Below are 26,028 nucleotides of genomic sequence, written 5' to 3' on the forward strand. Positions count from 1 at the left end.
AGTGAAGTCCTTCATTTGGAATGGTAAGCATCCCAAATTACATTTCAATAAATTACATAAGCCGATTGACAAAGGTGGGCTAAGCCTACCCAAGATTTTATTTTATAATAATGCATTCGGTCTCAGACATTTGGCTCATTGGTCGCTTCCACCTGAGAGAGCCCCTCCCTGGTTCTGTATAGAACAGGAAATTCTTGCCCCTATTTCACCATTGCAGAGCCTTTCTATCAAATTAATCAGAGAGGTTAAGTTACATCCCATTATCTCGCATTTGCACTTGGTTTGGACAAAACTGTCCAGACTGTTTAATTCAGACATTTTTTTAAACGTTGCCTTGAGCATATGGCTGAACCCCAAATTATGCATCATTAAGTCCCCTTTTTGCTGGTCAGAGTGGATTGGGAGGGGGGTTACTACACTCGGTGACCTATATGAGAATGGAGTGTTGAGATCCTTTCAAAATTTGGTTCAACTTTTTGGGATTCCTAGATCTCAGTTCTATAAGTATTTAAAGCTGCGCCACCTGCTCTGTACAGTTTTTGGGAGTGGTTTACACACCCCTAAAGTGGCAGATACTCTGGAAGTGGTGATTACTGCTTTTGGAAAAGGTCATGAGACATCGGTGTATTACTCCCTGCTAATTCAGAGTCTGGGGTACGGAACTTCAACTTCTCTTAAGAGATTATGGGAGAAAGATCTAAATTTGGTATTGGAGGAGGGAGTGTGGGCTGGGATTCTAAAAAACAATATAATGCCAATATTAGTTATTTGTATGCAGTGGAGGTCATGGTTTAAGATTAGTTAACTAAGTAAGTGTTAAGGTCCAGTGTTTAAAAAAAGTTTTTTATGAACTGTAAGATTAATGACTAATGTCTTTGAAGTCCATCCTGGATTAACTACAGAAGTTCACATAGATGCATTGTCCTTTGTTAGTTGGCTGATGAAGGCTTTTGTTGGCAATCAAATAATAGTCTATGTATTCCATTTCAAGAGTGTAGTCCATCAATAGGTGATGCAGGCAGAGATCAATGAGGTGCATCGCAGTTCAACCGGCAGATCATTTCAGTGAGGTTTGGTGGGGTCCATCATAAATTCAAGGTTCAGCCAGTGGCATATGAAGTATCCCATGTCTTATGGCTGGAATTGGCATCAGTTCATCCCCTGAAGTCCATCGTAATAGACTGAAGTGATGTCTGGCTGGCACCGGCTGCATTTAGTCATTATCACTTAGAAACACGTAGCAGTGGAGTCCAACACCAAGCACGAACGGAACTGGATCTGGCTGGCTCTGTTAACCTCAGGATATGAATACGAGGTTGAGACAGGGAAACAAATAGAATAATATTAGCGTAGATGCCATTAGGTTTTTTTCAGAGTTATAGATCATGGTAAATGTTTCTGGTTCCAGCAGACCTAACTAAAGTAGCCTAATTGTGAGTTGATGGATAAATTAGGTGTATGCCTGGCTAAATAGATGAGTCTAGACTTAAACTGTGTGTGTCTGCGTCCCGAACAGTGTTAGGTAGACTATTCCATAGTTTAGGAGCCAAGTAGGTAAAGGATCTACCTCCTTTTGTGAATTTTGATATTCTAGGAACTATTAACAAGCCAGACTTTTGTGATCGTAATGAATGTGATGGAATATAGTGTGTCAGAAGGTCACTTAAGTACACTGGAGCTAGACCATTCAAAGCTTTGTATGTAGTTAACAGAATCTTTAAATTAATACGAAATTTAACAGGTAGCCAATGTAACGATAATAAAATGGGGCTAATATGATCATATTTTTTGATTCTAGTCAGCACTCTGGCAGCTGCATTTTGAACCAATTGAAGTTTATTTATTGAACTTTCTGGACATCCTCCCAGTAATGCATTACAATAATCTAGTCTTTTTGTTATTAAAATTTTTATTGATTCATAAATGTACACACAAAAAAACAACATATATATATATATATATATATATATATATATATATTGAATCAATAACTTTAAACATTAAACCCCCACTATATCCCCTCCCCCTAGCAAACTCCCACCCCACCCTGACCCCCCCACGAACACCCCTGTGGTCAATAGAATATAGACACACACAAAAAAAACCACAAAACTAAAACAACAAAAAATTTAATAAAATACAATAATCAAGTATAATAATAATAATAATAATAATTAAAAAAAAAACTAAATTACTCCCTCCACCGCCCCTCCTCGAGATTCCCCCAAAAATGCTAAGTAATTGCCCCATTTCTTATTTTAAGGATCCCTAACTCCCATCCTCATGCTCAACCCCTCCTCGAAGGCAGCCACCCTCCCCATCTCCGCACACCACTCCGGGAATGAGGGTGCTCCATCCGACTTCCAACTCTTCAAAATAACCTGCCTACTAATCATCACACTGGTCAAAACCCAGTCCTTCATGCACTTATCCTCCAAATCCATGACCTCCCCATCTCCCAAAATACAGAGTCTGGGGCAGAATGAGACCTGAGTGCCCAACACATAACACACAAAACTTTGCACCTTCAGCCAAAATTATTGGATCTTATGACACCCCCAAAAAACATGGGTGGTGTCTCCATCTTCAGAATGGCATCACCAGCAGATGGGTGTGTCCTTAAGACCAAGCCTATTCAATCTAGAGGGGGTCCAATAAAATCTATGTAAAATCTGAATTGCATAAGGTGAACCCTTGCATCTCTAGATGCAGACTTGATGTTTTTTAGAATCGTAGCCCACACTCCCTCCTCCAATAACAAATTTAAATCTTCCTCCTATAATCTTTTGAGAGAATTTAAAGCTCCGTCCCCCAGACTCTGAATTAGCAGGCAGTAATACACTGATGCCTCATGACCCTTCCCAAAAGCAGCAATCACCACTCCCAGAGTATATGCCACTCTAGGGGGGTGCATGCTACTCCCAAAAACAGTGCAGAGCAGGTGGCGCAGCTGTAAATACCTATAAAATTGAGATCTGGGAATCCCAAAATGTTGAATCAAATTTTCAAAAGATCTCAATCCTCCACTCTCATATAGGTCACCAAGTGTATTAACCCCCCTCACAATCCAATCTGACCAATAGAAAGGGGACTTATTAATACATAGTTTAGGGTTCAGCCATATGCTCGAGGCTACTTTTAAATAAATATCCGAGTTAAACACTCTGGACACCTTTGTCCATATCGGGTGTAAATGCGAGATAACAGGGTGTGACTTAACTTCTCCAATAAGGGCTTTGCAGTGGCAAGATTAAGAACTTCCTTTTCAATACAAAACCAGGGAGGCTCTCTCAGTTGGAAATGACCAATGAGCCAAATGTCTGAGACTGAATGCCGAAAAATCTTAGGTAGGCCTAGCCCACCTTTGTCAATCGGCCTATGTAACTTGTTAAAATGTAACCTGGGATGCTTTCCATTCCAAATGAAGGACTTCGCTATGCTATCAAATTGCTTGAAATAAGAGAGGGGGACATCTACAGGGAGAGATTGTAGTAGGTAGTTGAATTTTGGAATACAATTCATTTTAATAACATTAACCTTCCCAATCATCGATAAATGTAATGAAGCCCACCTACCCACATTGCTCGAAAACCTTTTTATTTAAGGATCAAAGTTAACTCTAACTAAATCACATAAATATGCTGGGAATAAAATCCCCAAATACTTAATGCCCTGTTTGGGCCACTGGAAGGCACCAAGTTGAAAAGTCATTACTGGGCAGTACGCAGTCAGAGCTAAAGCTTCGGATTTAGACCAGTTAACTCTGTATCCTGAAAATTTGGAAAAGAAATTGATAATTCTGTGGAGGCAAGGCATAGATCTAGTGGGGTTGGAAACGAATAACAAAATATCATCTGCGTAAAGCAGAAGCTTATGCACCACACCTCCCGCCGTGACCCCTGGAAAATCATCCTCCTTTCTTATCGTGGCTGCTAATGTTTCCAGGGCAAGACAGAACAATAATGGGGAAAGAGGGCAACCCTGCCAGGTGCCCCTATCCAGAATAAAATAATCTGAAATTAATCCATTTGTTTGTACTGCTGCTACAGGGTGTCTATAAAGTAACTTAATCCATCCAATAAAAGTATTTCTGAACCCATATATTTCCAAAATCTTAAAAAGATAATACCATTCTACCAGATCAAACGCCTTTTCGGCGTCAAGTGAGATGGCAGCGACCGGAGTCTGATCATTCGCCACTGACCACATGATATTAATGAAACGCCTAATGTTGTCAGAAGAGCTGCAGCCCCTAATAAACCCCACCTGATCTATATGTATAAGAGGTGTCATAACTTTACTTAATCGGTTAGCCAGAATTTTTGCCAACATTTTTACATCTAGCTGGATCAGGGAAATTGGACGGTAACTCTTACACTCACTTGGATCTTTGTCCTTTTTAAGAATCATACTGATCCGGGCTTACGTTATGGTTGGCGGAAACTGGTATAGTGGTCTCTTTCCCATGTTAATAAAACTAATGGTAACAAAGTTATAAGGTCTTTGCCAAATACTGCATAATTCTGGAGGTCTATACCCCTCCTTGACCTACAATTTAAATGATCTCCTGTATGTTAACCCCCAGGAAGTCAAGAACCCATTCACCCCCAAATTCTCATTGTTCAAAGGATAATACCATTTGGTACACAATGTTTATTCTGTCTGGGTATTTAAGGAAAGTTGGCAAGGAGCTCGGGGAATCTGTAAGCAGATCTCCCATGCTGTACCACTGCATGTAGTTTTGTCAGGTATGTTTCTCTGACTTGTCTTTTATTTGTAGAAATGTTTATTTATTCTGATCATGTGTGAAATTGGCTTTGATTGATTTTGTAACTAACGTTTTAAATCCTACCTGGCAAATAAATTGTTTCTTTTTGATTTATTCTGTATTCATCCGAAATCATTTATCACCGGTAGATTCGAGGGATGCCTTTTGTTACCGCAAACTTATGTCCAGGATAATGATCATTACTGGAGCTTATGAATAGGAGAAAACCATGTAAGACTACCAGTCACCACTTATCACCGTCTTAGCAAGTTGTATGAAATGTGACTAAATAAAACTATCATCTGGTTATGAGCAAGCAGTAGGTGGACGAACCAGATGATATTAGTAAACCCTGCAACCACTGACTATGAACGGGCTGGCTATTTTGTGTCCATGAGATCTACGCAATTAATCGGCCGGCATATGACTCTAAGCGACAATCGGGACCCGAATGAAAGGATAATGAAAATTAAGATGATTCAGAGTAATCAATAACTTAAAAAGATCAAATTAAAAGAATGATCAGAAGTTAAATAGAGCTGTAATCTAAATTAGAGGTCAATTTATATTGGAGTCAGATTAATATAAAATTGGAGTCAGATTAATATAAAATTGGAGTCAGATAAAATGAATAACGGAATCAAAAGTGTGAATTAACAATAATTGCTTTACTTCAGCGCTCAAAAAAGACAGAAGACCTTCAAGGGCAATTTATTGAAGTTCCACTCTGGAACGGATAGAAAATTATCCCTTTTTACAAGTGTAATGACTCTTCTGCTCTTACTTGAGCCAGCACTAAAGAAAACATGTCCACCCCATATCTTCCCAAATGTTTTCGCTTCCTGCGGGGAAGGATTTTTCTTGAAGAAACACTATATCATGCTTCTGCACAAATTTTGTGAGGCAAAATTACATAACAGAAAATACTTTGTAAAACAGACCCCAGCCAACAGTCAGAATAAACACAAAGAACATGTAGATTCATTCACAGAACTGTTTTGAAGGTGTGTTCCTCCACAAAACATATATATATATATATAAAGCCGTTCAGTTTCCTCAGACAGACAAACAATTGTTCAGTGAGGTGGCTGTTATGAGTTCAGCAGATGACATAATCATTCTAATGTCCCTTAAAAATACTCCACAAGAACAAACTCCAGCCGCTAGGCGGAACCAGCACGAAAAGAAACAACAGAGGCATCCCAGTTCCTCGGATGATCAAGAGCCAAACTCACTCGGAGGCCACATAAAAAAGTACATCATGACTTACTCAGCCCGTCAACTTTATAAAAGACGGCCATTATGTGAGCATGTAGATATTTTGCGGTTATCCATAGTATTCATTCTCAATCTGGCCAGGAACTTCAGTGTAAATGTGATCTTCCATCAATGCAAAAGTTTCTTGAAGGAGTCATACCACAAAACAAACTCCAGCCGCTAGGCGGAGCCAACGCAAAAAAAAAAAAAAAAAAAAATGGCGCCCAGCTTCCTCAGACAATCAAGTGAATTTTCTGCAGGTCAAACCACTAATATAAGAAACATCAAATGGTTTACTCACTCCAATGTATTTATAAAGGAGAGTGCCTGTTTGGGACATGTAAATACTTTGCTGCTGACCCTGGTGTCTATTCTCAGTTTGGCTGGAAACATCAGTGTAAAAGCGATCTTTCGTTGATGTAAGAGTTTCTTACATTCCTAGAACCGATCGTGTTTCTTTCTTGTCGAACTCGCAAAGTCCAGGAACAAGAAAATATTGTGACTCTTCCAAAAAAGCTTTCCTTTGCTCCTCGCCTGGTGCAACACGAGATCTTTATCAGATGATCTCAGAAATTTGGCCAGAATTGATCAGGCCTGTCTCCCTCAGCAGATCTGCGAGCAGGGACTCGCTCGATTTCCAGTTTATGGCCTGTTATGTCGAGCAGACTTTTGAAGAGCTCGTCCAGGAATTTCACCATATCTCTGCCTTCTTCATGCTCAGGAATTCCAACAATTCGTATGTTATTCCTTCGGCTTATATTTTTGAAATATTCAAGTTTTTCCAAAATGTGTTCCAAGTCTGTTTTGGATGTGGGCGGATTAACGGATAATTCCCTTTCCGACGACTCCAGGTAATCGACTCGTCTCTCAACATCTGCAACTCTTGTGACCAATTCAGAGAATTTTGTTTCCATCGGCATAATCGATCGAAGTATTACAGTGAGATCCGAGATGTTGGACAGTTGATGCTGAATATCTTCTCCTGATGTGCCATCCAAATCGAGTCCCCAGCTCGCAGTCCCATCAGAGGCCACAGCTTGAACACGTAAGAGTCTTTTAATGTCTCCAGAGTCTGAGGATTTTGACTTCTTTGCCATGTTTACCTCAAAGAGCAAATATGTTACTGGTTGTATCGAATCTCACCAGATTATAACATGAAAATAATTAAAAAACTAGCAAAGTGCGCAGAGCTCGTGATTCACACGTCTGCTTCTCGCATGGTGTCAGGTGTTCGTTCTCACAATAATCTAGTCTTGAGGTCATGAACACATTAATAGTTTTTCAGCATCAGCAACAGAGAGCATGTGTCTTAACTTAGCAATATTTCTGAGGTGGAAGAATGCTGTTCTACAAACATTGGAAATTTGATTTTAAAAGGACAGATTGGTATCAAATATAAAACCCAAGTTCTTTGCTGTAGAAGATGATGTAACAGTACATCCATCGAGAGTCAAATTATATTTTAGCTGCTTATTTTTAGAGGTTTTTGGTTCAATAATTAGTACCTCTGTTTTGTCGGAATTGAGTAGAAGGAAATTTCTGGCCATCCAATCTTTGATTTCATTGATACTGCTAATTTGGAGAATTGTGAATTTTTGTTTGGTTTAGAAGAAATATAAAGTTGGGCATCGTCTACATAACAGTGGAAACTTATTCCATGATTCCTGACAATATCTCCCAGGGGAAGCATGTATAAGGAGAAAAGCAGAGGCCCTAAAACTGATCCCTGTGGCACTCCATACTTAACTTTTGTTTGATTTGACAATTCCTCATTTACACATACAAAGTGGTAGCGGTCTGATAAATAGGACCTAAACCATACTATTGCAAGTCCACAAACATAATTCTCCAGCCTTTTCAAGAGAATACCATGATCTGTTGTGTCGAAGGCAGCACTAAGATGTAAAAGCACTAGAAGAGAAATGCAGCTGCGATCAGATGATAAGAGCAAGTAATTTGTATCTCTGATAAATGCAGTCTCTGTACTGTTATGGGGCCTAAATCCTGACTTAAATTGTTCATATATACCATTTCTCTGTAGAAATGAACATAGTTGGGAGGACACTACCTTTTACTAGTATTTTTGACATAAATGGTAGATTTGAAAATGGTCTGTAATTAGCCAGTTCTCCAGGATCAAGCTGTGGCTTCTTAATAAGAGGTTTGATAACTGCCATTTTAAAGTTTCTTGGGACATGTCCTAAGGATAGTGAAGAGTTAATAATATTAAGAAGAGGTTCTGAGATTACAGGGAATACCTCTTTTAAGAGCTTAGTTGGTACTGGACCTCACATAAATGTTGTGGCTTTAAATTTTTTGCTAAGTTTTGTTAGCTCTTCATGACCTATGACAGCGAAGCATTGAATTGCTTATGAGGAAAATTATGAGACACTGTTTTCTGAGGTGCTGTGACAGTTGATTGCATAGTTTCAATTTTATTTCTGATGATTTCAATTTTATCAGTAAAGAAATTCATGAAGTCATTATTATTGTGCTGCGATGGAATATCTGGTTCAGTTGATGCTTTATTCCTAACCAATTTAGCCACAGTACTGAATAAACACCTAGGATTGTTGTGGTTATTTTCTATGAGTTTGCTAAAATATGCTGACCTGGCAGCTTTTAGTTGCTGTCTGTAGCTACAGGCACTATCCTTCCATGCACCGTGAAATACCTCTAATTTTGTATTCTTCCACTTGCGCTTCATTTTCCTACAGTAGCTGGTCTCTTGAGAGTACGAGTGTGATCATTGTACCATGGTGCGGGGCTTTTTTCATCAATCATATCTATACAACCAATGTGTTTGATTACATTACTACTAGAGCACAAAACTGTTTACAAGAGCACAAAGTTCTTCATAGATCTAGCCTCTTAATTTTGCTCTCAAAGTGCACCAGATTGATGCATTTAACTTTAAAATGTACTAAATTTTCTTATGGGGGAGCATGCCCCCGACCCCCCTAGAGGGTCCGAGGTCCACCCACCACAGTACTGGTTATTATACATTAACTACTATATCTGATAGAAAATTTGCAAATTCACCAAGGAAATCTGAGTACAGCCCGGGTGATCTATATACTGTAGCAAGGGCAAAAGACAACAGAGATTTTTTATTTATATGTGACGGTGTCATATTAAGCATTATTAGTTCAAAAGACTTAAACTTATATCCTGTCCTCTGAGTAACACCAAAAACTTCAATGTAAATTGTAGCAACACCTCCTCCTCAACCCTTCAGGCAGGACTCATGTTTATAACAATAACCTGAGGGAGTAGATTCATTTAAACTAATATTCATCTGGTTTAAGCCAGGTTTCAGTCAAACAGAGCGCATCCAAATTATGATCTGTTTTTTTTTTTCCAAGTTTGACATTAATCAAATGTTTTCTAAATGATTTTGTGAGGGGTTTGTGTTTGGTATTTCAGGGAACGGACACAGTCCCTATATGATATCTAGGTGATACAGTCTCTATGTGTTTTAGTTTATGTGACCTGTGTGACATCTCAAGGCAGCTAGCAGACGTTCGGTTTAACCAGTTTGTCTGCTTCCTGACCTGGGCCACAATTAGTCAAATACTATGACTGTGAAGACTATGAGCCAAATTACTAGAGAGGAGAGGGGCAACTTCCCTGGAGGGATGGATTCCGTCTCTCTTTAGCAGGTCAGGTCTACCCCAAAAACTCTTCCAATTATCTATAAATCCTATGCTATTCTCCGGACACCACTCAGACATCCAGCCATTCAGTGACACTAATCTACAATAAACCTTGTCACCACGACAAGCAGGGAGGGGGCCAGAGCATATTGCAGTGTCTGACATAATTTTTGCAATTTCACACAACTCTTTAACATTATCTTTAGTGATCTCCAACTGGCGAAGCTGGACATCGTTACTGCCAACATGTTTTTAGAAAATCTACATTTAGCATTAGCCAGCGCTTGTAAATTTGATCTGATGTCAGATGCCCGAGCCCCCGAAATGCATTTAACAATGGTGGCTGGAGTCTCTATTTCCATGTTCCTTACAATAGAATCACCAATTATTAAGGCTCTTTCAACATGAATCTAAATGGGTGCATCACTGAGTGGGGAGAATCAATTGGAAACCCTACAGGAATGGGAGAGTGGTGTCGATTTGCTGAGCAAGTATGCTGCCGAGTCGTCACCCAAACACCCTGCTGTGGAGGCTCTAGAGCCGGAACCAAAGTGTGTGTGTTGCTCGCTGTACTATCCACATCTGAAACAGTATCTACCAGCTTCTCTTTCTCACTGACCTCCACTAGCGTTCGGATGCGTGTCTCTATTTCATTAACCTTCTCCATCAGCCTGACTAATTCCTTATATTTATCACATGTAAATCCCTCACTGCTGATGGAATAAGCTATAGTAAACATGTGGCATGCAGTTCAGGAAGAAATAACATGAGCAGATGCCATGACTTACCACAATTGTTTGTTGTTTTTGTTATGGTTGTTCTTGAGTGGCGAGAGTTTGAGATCGATGTGGTTCGATGTGTTTCCTGATCAGATATTTGAGATTGATGCAATAATCCGTGTAAAACACAGAGAAAACGAATGCACGCAGTCGAGATGCGAGATGTTGACAAGCGGGAAAAGAAAAAAAAGAGGAGAGAAAACAGGTGCATGCAGTAAAATACACACAGTTGAATCAGTACAAATGTGGAAAAACCCAAAGCATGCTGTAAAATGGCAAAGGATAAAATAATGAATGTATACGAGTAAGAATAAGAATAAGCAATGCTAAGCAGGCTGGCAAGCTACAAAAACTCCACTGCCAAAACCAATGTAAAAGAATTCTATTTGGTAACAAACACTTCAAGAGATTTGCCCTCACTACTATAGGGCCTTGGCCCACTCAAAATGGCAGCAAAGACCGCATGGCCCTTTGTTCTATAATCAAAGGAGAGACATTGAACTCAGTTTCCCAGGATCCTTCACAAATTCACAACTGGATGCGAAGTCCCACCCATGAACCCAGTCTCAAACACCATTGGTCGAAAGCAGCCTACGACCGAAGATGTCATCTTGTCAATAAACCAGTGGACAGATGTAGTTCGGCCTCTCTGTGCTAAGATCTGGCTGGCTGTTAAGGGACATCTGTACTGTGCACGTACTGAAGGAGTTTTCCCTCCGTTCTGGACTGAGAACAAAGAGACCACATTTTTCTAACCTCACCATTTGGCCACGGTAGAGTAAGATTAACTTAGCTTTGTTCAAGTCTTATAGTATACTTATAACAACCGGTTCAGTTTCACTGTAAAGCAACAGTGAATTTATTTTGAAAAATGGAAAGGCGATCAGTTTCCCTTTCTCCCTCTTTTTCATTCAACATTGACTACCTTCTGCATTCTTCTCCATAGCTGGATCCGAAGAATAAAGCAGAGACGCGTCTTTTCGCTGACGATCGTAAGACAAGGGACCATCCAGACTGTTTCTCCTGACCGCTCAATGCAACAGGAATTCCAACGGACAACCCTACTGAAATCACACAGGATTTCCCAAGTAAGGCTTGATATCTGGGCAGATTTAGTTTAGAAACTGTGATTTTTCTTGCAAAACTAAATCATATTTTTGATTCTAACTGCTGATGTTTTGAGTATATTTGTATGTTAAACTCTGCTCGCTGTTTGCTGTTTTGAGTTGGGAGATTTGTATTTAATTTTTTGGGGGGTTACATTTGTTTTGTTGAGTGATCTGAACTAGTAATTCAGTCCCGCTGTTACAAGCGGTTACCCTCAATTAAATTGCATGCACTTTTTCTCTCTCTCTCGCTCTCATTCTCTCTCTCTCTCTCTCTCACTGATATTCACTGAGTGAGCGGCGCCACGGTTTATGTTTGACTCAGGCTGGTGAACCAAATTCTCCCGCCTGTTTCGTAAGTTCCTTTGTGTGTCCGCTCATTTCCACCCTCACGTGGTATCAGCTCCATTTTGGATCTAACCCTCCATTTTGAACCTGATCCTCCATTTTGATTCCTTTGTTACCGCATCTGGACACACACACACACACACACACACTCGGACACACACAAACACACACACACACACACACACTAGCATATAGCTCCACTGTTAGTTTAGGATTTCCTCGATATTTTTTTGGATTATATTCAGCTAGTATTGGCTGTGTTCATTACTGCTTGATTATAATATATCTTGTTATATTATAATAAGTACTCCTGTTTGTTTTTGTTTGAATATTGTGTTGAAGCCAGCCTCTGCCACGTCAAGAACTCCTAAGTTACCTCAGAGTACTGTTATTTTATTGGTGTTAGAAACTAACTGTAATTATATTACTGTTAGATTTGTATAGCAATAATTTAACTAGTTTCTTCCTTTTTGATTATTTTGATTAACAATTAAGATACTCAACCTTCAGGGTAGATTTTGTTTTTATGAGACTCGATCAGTAACTTACTATAACTTTTCTCTTGTCAAAGAGTGGTGCCCTGAGAATAGAATTTAATGAGTTAAATTCTATTATTTAATTATTCAATAACTGATAATTGATTATTTCTGATAGTAAAACTGATTTAAACAACCAGTAGCACCTACATAATAATTGGTGCCCCGTGTGAGGCTTTAATGAGTTAGATTCTATTATTTAATTTAAACATTAATTAATAACAAAATAAATAATTACCAATTATTTCTGATAGTAACACTGATCTAAACAACCAGTAAAGCCCTACACTACAAATCACCATGGTTTTACTACAGTAACCATAGTTTAACCATGGTATTTGTAGTAAAAATCATAGTAACCACAAAATTAACATAGTTACTGTCATGGTTACAATACTATAGTACAATCATGGTTACTATATGGAAAACCAATACTATTTAGGTTGTAAAACCATGGTTAATTGTATCAAAACTATGATTTCTGCCAAGAAATCAATGGTGTCAAAAGTCATTGTTCCTTCAGTCATGGCTACTACAATATTACTATAGTCAAACCATGGTTACTGTATGGCTACTATAGTATGACTGTATAAAACAATTGTTTATTTTTCATTAGTGTCCTTAACTAAAAATTTTTTTTTCTCTAATTACTAACTCAACATTTAACTTAATAACTGCATATATGCAGAAGTCACGTGATGCCATGCGAGGTCTGGACGTGTGAACGGCGAGCTCTGCGCACTTTGCTAGTTTTAAAACTATTAATGACATACACTGGTGAGATTCGATACACTCTGTTCCATAACTGAAGTCAAAATCCTCGGGCTCTGGAGACATTAAAAGACATTTATGTGCTCAGGCTGATACCCCTGAGAAGGCCACGGACCAGGGAGCCGATTTGGTCAGAGAGTTTTGGGAAATTCGGCGAGAAATGTTAAACATGTTGGCAGTGCTGACGAAGGTCGTTGCTGACTTGGAGGATCTTGCTGTAATACGTCGATCGATCACTGCCATGGAGATGAAGTTCTCTGAGGTGGTTACAAGAGTGGGGGATGTCGAGAAGCAGATCGATTATCTGGAGTCATCGGAGAGGGAATTAGCTGCTAATCCGCTAGCGACCAAGGTGGATTTAGAGTGTGTCTGGGAGAAGTTGGAGGACTTGGAGAACCGTAGCCGGCGGAATAACGTCCGAATCGTTGGAATTCCTGAAGCTGAAGAGGGTCAGGATATGGTGAAATTTCTGGAAGGGCTCTTTCCGAGTCTGCTGGACATAACAGGCCATAAGCTGGAAATCGAGCAAGCTCACAGGGTTCCAGCTCGGCGGTACCTTGAGGGAGACAGGCCCCAATCAGTTCTGGCCAAATTTCTGAGATCATCCGATAAAGATCTGGTGTTTCGTGAGGCGAGGAGTAAAGGAAGGCTTTTTTAGAAGAACCACAGCATTTTCTTGTTCCCAGACTTTGCGAGTTTGACAAGAGAGAAACGTGATCAATTCAAGGAATGCAAGAAACTCTTACATCAATGGAAGGTCGCTTTTGCACTGATGTTCCCGGCCAAAATGAGAATAGATGCTAAGGATGGCCGTAAAACATTCACATGTCCCCAGCAAGCGATGTCCTTCATAAAGTCAGTGGAGTAAGTTATTTTGTGGTACTCACGTTGTAGCCGAATGGACCGACTCACTGAACATTCACTTGACTGTTCGAGGAAACTGAGCGCCTTTTTTGTTTCTTTTTGTGCTGGTTCTGCCTAGCGGCTGGAGTTTGTTTTGTGGAGTAACACTCCTTCGGGACTGTTTTGTGGATGAATCTGCAGGTTCTTTGTGCTTATGCCTCCTATTGGCTGGAGTTTGTTTTGTGGAGTATTTCTTGCAAGACATTGGAGTGATTAGGTCATTTGTTGCACTTATGTAGCAGCTGAATGGGCCGGCTCACTGAACATTCGTTTGACTGTCCGAGGAAACTGAGTACCTTTTTTTTTTTTTGCGGTTCCGCCTAGTGGCTGGAGTTTGTTTTGTGGAATAACACACCTTTGGGACAGTTATGTGGATGAATCTACACGTTCTTTGTGTCTATTCTGCATATTGGCTGGAGTTTGTTTTATAGATTATCTTTGGTTGTGTAACTCTGTCTCATAAAATTTGTATAGAATCACTGGACTTGAGCAATCTGATGGGAAAGTTGTGGTGTCGTGCGTGGGGTTAATGTGCACGTTTTTCTTTGTTCTGTTTGTTTGGTTCTGGGGGAAGTTCGGGGTTTAGGGTTAGGTTAGGGTTACACTAATGTTGGAATGTGGTCTTTATAATTTTGTTTTTGACACACAATCTATTTTTTCTCATATGTCAAAATGTCATGTGTTAATATGAGTGGATTGTCTCTCTCCACATGGCATGTGAATGGTTTGGGGCACCCCATAAAAAGAAGGAAGGTTATTTATCTTCTTAAGCATAAGAAATATGATAGTGTTTCTTCAAGAAATGCATCTTTCCCCACAGGAAGCTGAAAAATTTGGGAAGATATGGGGTGGACATGTTTTCTTAAGTGCTGGCTCAAGTAAGAGCAAGTGAGTCATTACACTGATAAGTACAGTAAGCATCTACAATTCAAATGTCTCAAACAGATTAAAAGATAATTTAGGAAGAGTCATTATTGTTTGAGCAGAAATTCAGGGGCAAAGTCTTATTTTGGCTCATATTTACGCACCTAACGTTGATGATCAGGGCTTTTTTATAGATCTTGAAGGGATGTTGCAAGCCACTGGCACCCCTCATGATATAATATTGGGAGGAGACTTTAATCTTTTGATGGACTCAGTCCTTGATCATAGTGAAAGAAAAGTGTGCAAGCTCCCTACAGCAACATTGACACTTCACAGGATTTGTAAAAAGCTTGGTCTTACAGATATTTGGAGACTTTTGAACCCATCAGTCCATACGATTTATTCTAGAATAGATTTTTTTTTATATCTAGGTCCCTCATTTCATCTGTTGATGATTGCATAATTGGAAACATTTTAGTCTCAGATCACGCCCTGGTGAGTTTAGAGGTGTTGCCACAATTGGAGAAAAGGAAATCATATAGTTGGCGTTTTAATGTATCCCTTTTGCAAAATACTGAATTTCAACAAATGTTAAAGGCTGAAATCAATGTTTATATGGAAACCAACTGGTCCTCAGTATCCTCTGTGTGCGTGGCTTGGGAGGCACTTAAGGCAGTTCTTAGGGGCCGGATCATACAGTATGCCTCATTCACCAAAAAATCCAAAGCACGAGAACTCGTGGAGTTGGAAGGGAATATTAAAAGTGCCAAGGCATCCAGCCAGGTCTCCTAAGCAACCAAATTGGCCCGGTTGCTAGGGAGGGTAGAGTCACATGTGGTAACCTCCTCATGGTCGCTATAATGTGGTTCACTCTCGGTGGGGCGCATGGTGAGTTGTGCGTGGATGCCACGGTGAACAGCGTGAAGCCTCCACACGTGCTATGTCTCCGCAGTAAAACGCTCAATAAGCCACATGATAAGATGCGTGGATTGACGGTCTCAGATGACTACAGGCAAGGCTCAGGGGCCAGATTGTTTTGCCGCTAAGTTTTTTTTAGACCTTATGCCTCAGAATTGGCTTCACTTTTGCTAGAAGTTTATATGCAATCATTAAAAATGGAAAACTTCTGCCAACCATGATGCAAGCCTGGATCAGTCTGATTCTTAAGTTACCGTCCAATTTCCCTGATCCAGCTAGATATTAAAATATTGTAAAAAATTTTGGCTAACTGATTAAGTAAAGTTATGACATCTCTTATACATATAGATCAGGTGGGGTTTATTCGGGGCCGTAGCTCTTCTGATAACATTAGGCATTTCATCAATATCATGTGGTCAGTGGCGAATGATCAGACTCCGGTCACTGCCATCTCATTTGACACTGAAAAGGCATTTGATATGGTAGAATGGGATTATCTTTTTAAGATTTTGGAAATGTATGGGTATGGGAATACTTTGGATTAAGTTACTTTATAGACACATGGTAGCGGTGGTACAAACGAGTTAGGTATTGCCCTGGAACCATTAGCAGCTGCGATAAGAAAGGAGGAGGATTTTCCAGGGGTGGTGGCAGGAGGTGTGGTGCATAAGCTTTTGCTTTACGCAGATTATATTTTATTATTCGTCTCTGACCCTATTAGATCTTTGCCTTGCCTCCACAGAATTATTCATTCCTTTTCCAAGTTCTCAGGATACAAAGTCAATTGGTCTAAATCCGAAGCTTTGGCTTTAACAGCATACTGCCCAGCGACAGCTTTCCAGCCGGGCGCTTTCCAGTGGCCCAAATAGGGCATTAAGTATTTGGGCATTTTATTCCCAGCAAAATTGTGTGATTTAGTTAGAGTTAATTTTGACCCTTTAATAAAAAGGTTTTCGAGCGATGTGGCCAGGTGGGCTTCATTACATTTATCTATGATTGGGAAGGTAAATATTATTTAAATTAATTGTATTCCAAAATTTAACTACCTGCTACAGTCTCTCCCTATAGATGTCCCTCTCTCTTATTTCAAGCAATTTGATACCATAGCGAAGTCCTTCATTTGGAATGGTAAATGTCCCAGATTACATTTCAGTAAGTTGCATAGGCCGATTGACAAAGGTGGGCTAGGCCTACCCAAGATTTTGTTTTATTATTATGCATTCTGTCTCAGACATTTGGCTCATTGGTTGCTTCCACCTGAGAGAGCGCGTCCCTGGTTCTGTATTGAACAGGAAGTTCTTCCCCCTATTTCGCCATTGCAAAGCCTTTCTATCAAACTATTCAGAGAAGTTAAGTTACACCCTGTTATCTCTCATTTGCAATCAGTATGGACAAAAGTGTCCAGAATGTTTTATTCTGACATTTATTTTAATGTAGCCTCGAGCATATGGCTGAACCCAAAATTATGTATTAATAAGTCCCCTTTCTGCTGGTCAGAGTGGAATGTGAGGGAGGTTAATACATTCGGTGACCTATATGAGCCTGGAGTGTTGAGATCCTTTGAAAATTTGGTTCAACATTTTGGGATTCCCAGATCTCAGTTTTATAGGTATTTACAGCTGTGCCACCTGCTCTGTACTGTTTTTGGGAATAGCAAACACCCACCTAAAGCGGCAGATACTCTGGGAGAGGCGATTACTGCTTTTGGAAAAGGTCACGAGGCATCAGTATATTACTCCCTGCTAATTCAGAGTCTGGGAGATGGAGCTTTGTATAGGTATAGATTTTATAGATTGTATAGGCTTGGTCTTAAAAACACACCCACCTTCTGGTGATGCCAATCAGAAGATGGAGACACAACCCATGTTTTTTGGTGGTGTGTTATGATCTAAGAATTTTTGTTGAAGGTTCAGAGTTTTATGTGTGATGTACTGGGCACTCAAATTTCATTTTGCCCCAGACTCTGTATTTTAGGCGATGGGGCGGTCATCAATATAGGGGATAAACACATAAAAAATTGGGTCCTGACCAGTGTTATCAGAATCAGAATCAGCTTTATTGCCAAGTATGCTTACACATACAAGGAATTTGTCTTGGTGACAGGAGCTTCCAGTGTACAACAATACAAAAACAATACAAAAACAGCAGCAATAATAAATAAATAATAAAAAATAAAAAATAGTTATACACATACGTACATACACACACAGACACACAAATACATAGATACAAACACACATACACATACGTAGTGCAGTCTAATACAAATCTGTTATCTGTTATGTACAGTGCAAATAAAAATCTGTTATGTACAGTGCAAATGTTTTTTTGTTTTTTGTTTTTTTTTCAGAGGAATGAAATGGCAGAAGAGGATGGATGTGATGGATAAATATAAAAAAGACTAAACTGTGTATTGCACATAGTTATTGCTCAATGGGGCAATTTAACTGTTCATGATATAGATAGCCTGAGGGAAAAAACTGTTCCTGTGCCTGACGGTTCTGGTGCTCAGAGTCCTGAAGCGTCGGCCAGAAGACAACAGTTCAAAATGTAATGGGCAGGGTGAGTGGGGTCCAGAGTGATTTTTCCAGCCTTTTTCCTCACTCTGGAAGTGTATAGTTCTTGAAGGGGGTGCAGGGGGCAACCAATAATCCTCTCAGCAGTCTGAACTGTCTTTGTAGTCTTCTGATGTCTGATTTCATAGCTGAACCAAACCAGACAGTTATTGAAGTGCAGAGGACAGACTCAATGACTGCTGAGTAGAACAGTATCAGCAGCGCCTGTGGCAGGTTGAACTTCCTCAGCTGGCGAATGAAGTACAACCTCTGCTGGGCCTTTTTCGCAATGGAGTCAATGTGTGTCTCCCACTTCAGGTCCTGTGAGATGGTAGTGCCCAGGAACCTGAATAACTCCACTGCTGCCACAGTGCTGTTTAGAATGGTGAGGGGGGTCAGTGATGGGGTGTTCCTCCTAAAGTCCTCAAACATCTCCATCATTTTGAGCATGCTCAGATCAAGGTTGTTTTGACTGCACCAGACAGCCAGCTGTTCAACCTCCCTTCTGTATGCAGACTCATCGTCATCTCGGATGAGGCCGATGACAGTGGTGTCGTCTGCAAACTTCAGGAGCTTGACAGAGGGGTCCTTGGCAATGCAGTCATTGGTGTAGAGGGAGAAGAGTAGTGGGGAGTGCACACATCCCTGGGGGGCACCAGTGTTGATTGTACAGGTGTTGGAAGTGAGTTTCCCCTGTCTCACAAGCTGCTGCCTGTCCATCAGAAAGCTGGTAATCCACTGACAGATAGACATGGGAACAGAGAGTTGGTGTAATTTATTCTGGAGTATAGCTGGAATGATGGTGTTGAAAGCTGAACTGAAGTCCACAAAAAGGATCCTTGCATATGTCCCTGGTCTGTCCAGATGTTGCAGGATATGATGCAATCCCATGTTGACTGCATCATCCACAGACCTGTTTGCTCGATAAGCAAATTGAAGGGGATCTAGAAAGGGTCCAGTGGTGTTCATCAGGTGGACCAACACCAGTCTCTCAAATGATTTCATGACCACAAACGTCAGGGCGACAAGCCTGTAGTCATTAAGTCCTGTGATTTTTGGTTTCTTTGGGACTGGAATAATGATTGAGCGTTTGAAGCAGCATGGGACTTCACACTGCTCCAGTGATCTGTTGAAGATCTGTGTGAAGATGGGGGCCAGCTGGTTAGCACAGGATCGAAGACACGCTGGTGAGACGCCATCTGGGCCTGAGGCTTTCCTCGTCTGTTGTTTCCGAAAGACGCAGCTCACATCATCTTCACAGATCTTAAGTGCAGGTTGAGTAGCAGGAGGGGGAAGGAGGGGGGTTGCAGGAGGTGTTGGTGTTTGTGTGAAGTCAATGTCAGAGTGGGTGTGGGGTGTGAGATTGGGCCTTTCAAATCTGCAGTAGAACACATTCAGGTCGTCAGCCAGTTGCTGGTCCACCACAGGGTTGGGGGTAGGAGTCCTGTAATTTGTGAGTTGTTTCATGCCACTCCACACTGATGCAGGGTCGTTAGCTGAAAACTTGTTTTTCAGCTTCTCAGAGTATCTTCTTTTAGCCACTCTGATTTCCTTGTTCAGTATGTTCCTGGCCTGATTGTACAAGACTTTATCCCCACCTCTGTAAGCATCCTCTTTGGCCTGACAAAGCTGACTGAGCTCTGCTGTAAACCACGGTTTGTTGAACTTGAAATAAGTCCTAGTAGGAATGCACATATCCTCACAGAAACTGATATATGATGTAACAGTATCTGTGAGCTCATCCAGGTCTGTGGCTGCAGCCTCAAAAACACTCCAATCTGTGCAATCAAAGCAGGCTTGTAGTTCCCGATCTGCTTCATTTGGTCCATCTCTTTACAGTCCTTATTATTGGCTTGGTTGATTTTAATTTCTGCCTGTAGGATGGAAGAAGATGGACCAGGCAGTGATCAGAGAGTCCCAAAGCTGCAATAGGGACAGAGCGATATGCATCCTTTATTGTTGTGTAGCAATGATCCAGTATGTTCCTGTCTCTGGTGTGGCATGTAATGTGCTGTTTGTATTTGGGCAGTTCACGTGTGAGATTTGCTTTGTTAAAATCCCCAAGAATAATAATAACTGAGTCCGGGTATTGTTGTTCCGTGTCTGTGATTTGATCAGTCAGCTGTTGCAGTGCTGTGTTCACACACGCGTTTGGCGCGATATTCACACTCACCAGAATAAACGAGGAAAACTCCCTCGGCGAGTAGAAAGGCTTACAGTTAATAAAGAGCGCTTCCAAATTAGGACAGCACATCCTCTTTAACGTTGTTACATCTGTACACCAACTTTCATTGATGTAAAAGCATGTTCCACCGCCTCTCATTTTCCCTGTTAAATCTGCGATGCGATCTGCTCTGAACAGCTGAAAGTCTGGCAGATCTAATGTGCTGTCCGGAATGGCTTCACTCAGCCAGGTTTCTGTGAAGCACAAGGCAGCAGAGGTCGAAAAGTCCTTGTTTGTGCATATGAGGAAATGTAGTTCGTCTGTTTTGTTAGGAAGAGAGCGGAGATTCGCAAGATGAATGCTCGACAGGGCTGTTCGAAAGCCGCGCCGATGGAGTTTGACCAGCGCTCGTCTCCCTCACCTCCTGAACAACAAAGCCGCGCCTCCAACTAAAATGTCCAGCAAAACGTCTGAATATTCAAAAACTGGGAAAAGACTGTCTGGTATAAGCTGTCAAATGTTCAGCGGTTCGTCTCTGGTAAAACTGACTGGAAAAAGATTACTAAACACAGGACAAACAGACAAAAACAACAAAACAATAGCAGCGCTCCACACCGAGGCGGCCATCTGCAGCGTCATCATGAGAGTAATGGTCGGCAGACAGATTGTCTTAAGGGAATGAAAGTCAGCTGGAGCGCACTCGTTTCGGGAGTGGCGCGCGGAGATGGGTAGGGTGGCAGCTTTCGAGGAGGTGTCATGTAGAAGGCTGGGGATCTGGGATTCATTTGATGGGAAATGGGGCAGCTATTTTGCATTTTAGGGGGGCTCTCGGGGAGGGGCAGTGGAGAGAGAAGTATAGTTTTAAATGTGTGTGATTATTATATATATATATATATATATATATATATATATAGATATTTGTGTGTGTGTGTGTGTGTGTGTGTGTGTGTGTACTTATATGTGACCACAGGGAGGTTTGTTGAGGGTCAGGGTGGGGTTGGGTATTGGGGAGGGGTAATAGTGGGGGTTAAATGTTGATTCTGTGTATATATGTTTTGCTTTTCTTTGTAATCTGTATGAATCAATTTAAAACAAATTAATAAAAATAAAAAAAAATACCTGCATTTATGCTACATGCATCCACATAAATTGCATTTCATACTCAACTAAACATATTTTTAACATTCGGAAGCTGTACATCACTATACAGAAGGAAAAACCTTGCTGTTAAAATGGATGCTTGAAGGGATGTCGTAATGCAACACAAGTGTTTTAATCATACGCCGTAATCCCACATCTTCATCAACAGAGTAGGGCAGCATAACTTTAGCAATGAAAACTCCAAGCGCTTTAGTTATTGTTATATGTCTGTCCGAACTAGCACTGTGTTCCTTAAAGTCGGAAGGGAGTGTTTACAGTTTCAAGCTCACCTGCGGCTGTGTGTGCCGTGCGTTATCTATCCTTGGGAGATGTCGGCATAAATAACTAATCAAATATCGATGTATTACCAACATACAGCACTCGTGTCAAGCAATGTCTGCAAACAGTGCCTGTTTTGTAAAGGTTTTATGACCATCGCTGTTGTGATTGACTGCAAAAAGAAAAAGCTCCCAGACAGGAGACTTGAATGACACAGGGGCTTCTCTGTCTTGTGGCTTGTTTTTTCAGCTTGCCATTTTCAACTTCATACTAACGTGTGCAGAACTGTGATGTCATCAAATGATTTAACATACTTACAGTTAATAGGACAGCTTCTCTCTGTAGAAAGTTGACCCAGGTGAAATAGACAGAGCGTGTCTACAGAGCAGAGCGTGTCTGCTAATGCACACACAGGTGCATTAGCAGAGGTTATAACAGCACATGTCTATTTGGCGCTTTATTTTCTTCGCCAAACTGTATGATGCAGATGCGTCATCCACGGTTCGTTTTTTTTTACCAAGAACCATAAAACACCTACTGACAACCATATGTTGTAGCAGTGTGCTAAGAAAAAACACAGCAGATCACCTTGACACCTGCACAGCATGCCCCAGCAACCATCCAGAACACCCTAGTAACCAGACACTGTAGCATAAATGTGCCAAAAAAAACAAATAGAACACTTTAGCAACCACCCAGAAAACCCTAGTTTATAAAATATATATTGTTAGACATTTTCATGAGCACTGGTAATTAAACACTGGCAAACTATTTCTCCCAATAGAAATACTTTGTCACTCAAAAACACATGACCTAATAAACACAAACAACAGCAATCATTATAAGATGTTTAATTTTGGCTTAAGGTATGCTTGATTTTTTTACATGTGTAAACCAATATTCTGTTACAAAGCAAGAGAGTCACTTCACTGTAGAATGTATTCCATTCTACACTAACAGTATGGAATAAATCTCAAGCTGCAATTTTCTTCAGTGTGCTTTACTGTACTTTCACATATGCGTGCATGTGGCACAATACTGTAATTCCAAAATAAAAAATAAAAATAAAAAAGAAGCAGTAATTCCAGTACTCTATAAAAAAATAAAATAAACAAACGTTCACATACAAACTATATATAAACTCACTGGCCACATTGTTAGGTACACCTGTATGATTATTTTATCAGCCAATCATGTGGCAGCTGTGTAATGTATAAAATCATGCAGATATGGGTCAGAAGCTTCAGTTAATGTTCACATCAACCATCAGAATGGGGAAAAAAAAAATTATCTCAGTGATTTAGACTGTGGCATGATTGTTGGTGCCAGACGGGCTGGTTTGCTTATTTCTGTAACTGCTGCTTTGCTGGGATTTTTATGCACAACATTCTCTAGAATGTAAAGAGAATGGTGCAAAAAACAAAAAACATCTGGCGAGTGGCAGTTCTGTGGGGCAAAAATGGCTTGTTAATGACAGAGGTCAGAGGAGAATGGCCAGACTGGTCCAAGCTGACAGGAAGGTGACAGTAACCAAAATAACCACACGTTACAACAGTTCTATCTACAATTGTACAGAGGGGGTATCTAAGTTTCCATAGCCTTTCTGTCAGCTTGAATCAGTCTGACCATTCTCCGTTGACCTCTCTCATCAACAAGGTGTTTTCGTCCATAGAACTGCCGCTCATTGGTTGTTTTTTGTTTTCGCACCATTCTCTATACACTCTAGAGTCTGTTGTGCGTGAAAATCCCAGGAGATCAGCAGTTACAGAAATACTCAAACCATCCCATTTGGCACCAACAATCAAGATAATCATGGCTGACACATGGTCTAAATCACTGAGATCACATTTTTTTCCCCCATTCTGATGGTTGATGTGAACAGAACCTAACTGAACCTCCTGACCCATATCTGCTGATGATTTTATACATTACACTGCTGCCACACTATTGGCTGATTAGATAATCACATGAATAAGTAGATGTACAGGTATACCTAATAAAGTGGCTGGTGAGTGTATATATAAATATACACACTGTATATATAATGCTTACATGATGAACATTTGCAAATGTACCGTTGTCTGCCAAAATTCTTTCACAAGTTTTATTGCATTGTTGGCAATCACTATATCCACAAGTGCAGTTTCCTGCTCAGCAGAGAATATGTGGGAGGTAACCGCTGGGTCCTACAGTAAAGCAGATTACAGTATAAATTACAGTAAAAAGACAATGACAAAGTCACAGTCTGAAAAATAAATGTTCTGCAATCTCAATGTACAGTACATACTGTCCACTGTAATGTAGGTTATTTAGGTTCACTTGCAGAATGCATATCTTAACTGTTTGTTGAAATATTCGTACAATGGATGGCACTGTTGAGCTTGGGACTGCACTCTCAGGCCAGCCTCTCTCAATGATAGACCATGGTTTATCACATGATCGATAATAGTAGCCCTTATCTCATCAGAGACTACAGTTCTTGGTCTTCCCCTCATTGGTCTTCTATCACACATTTGCACTCGTCTCCTTCTCCTGCCAACTCCTCTTTCTCTGTTACCTACTTGTTGATCCATGCTTGCAAAAGGAACCATTCCAAAAATGTTCTTTTGTAGAGATGGTAATGGCATAGAAGACAAAACACCTGGGTTGGTCTTCAGCTACAACAGGAATCAGCTGTTTTTTTTTTATTATTATTTATTTATTTATCTTGATTGTGTATATATTTCAGTATACTATTATAATAGAAATATAGCAAGTTCAGTCAAATGTAGCTTTGTGTGAGGTTTTGAACTGAAGTTTAACAGTATTGAAAACAGTGTGCAAACAAGTGCAAAAAAAGCCACTTTTACATAAAGGGCTCTATTTTCGTGAGTGCGCAGAGTTAATTGGTTATTTTTTGTGTGTGTGTATATGTGTGTTTGAATACATGAATAACGTTTTTAAAAATCAAAATCGACCGGTGGATGTGAAGTGCGTGCAGATAAAATCACTGTTATTACTAGCCATGATTTGTATGTCAGTAGATGAAAATGATTAATAATACTTACACTGCCTATAATTTAACTGAGTGTATATAAAAGGAGCGTGTCACTGTCATAGAAATATGCCCGGCATTCATCAAGGATGCAGTTAATGCACATTTGCTGTTCTTCTTATTAATTGCATTTACACTACCAACTTCTTATGAATGTACTGCCTTTGTTTATATTGCTGGTGCTTTACAGGGTATGGACTGTAATAGGATGCAGACGGTGGAAGTCCGTGAGAAGAACCTCAGAATTCAGTTGGACTTAATCCAGCCCATTTGCACGTTGCGCGGGCGATTGAGCCTAGACTTAGCATATGCTTGCACGAAAATACTTAAATTTCATGGCCATGCCCACTGACTTTGCATTTATGACTTATGGCATAGCACTGCGCTTAATGCTAGCGCCCATAAAATAGGGCCCAAATTTTGCTGGTAGTTGAGAGTGAGTGACAAAAGATTTCATGATTTTAGATCACTGAATGGATTGTGTGTTAAAGCAATGAAAACTGATCCACAGTTTAGTCTACATAGACTGATGTTGTACTGATTGTATGAAGTGTTTTGAAAATGCATTTTCAGCATTGAGAAATATGTGAAAATGATTGTAAGAAAACTGTAAATGGAAACCGTTGATATATATTTATCATAGATATTGGTTAATTAATCATCTTCCAGAAAATCAAAACGAAAATACATTGTGAACATTCATTATTTTATTTTTAACCCTACTAAAACAAAAATCAACAATGCATTTAATTAACAGCATTTACCTGTGTTTACGGGTGACCCATGTCAACAGTGCTTGCTCATTTTGCCCGGCTCCCAGAGAACAGATATACATGTAAGCTCTAATTTATTAATTGATTATTGATTAAATTAAGCAAGAGTTTTCTTGTGTTTAAATTTTAGGTCATTAATATTCCACAGGTATTTACTGACACAAATACATTCTTAGC

This window comes from Myxocyprinus asiaticus, chromosome 15 (genome assembly GCF_019703515.2).
Source record: "Myxocyprinus asiaticus isolate MX2 ecotype Aquarium Trade chromosome 15, UBuf_Myxa_2, whole genome shotgun sequence".
In the NCBI taxonomy this organism is placed as follows: Eukaryota; Metazoa; Chordata; class Actinopteri; order Cypriniformes; family Catostomidae; genus Myxocyprinus; species Myxocyprinus asiaticus.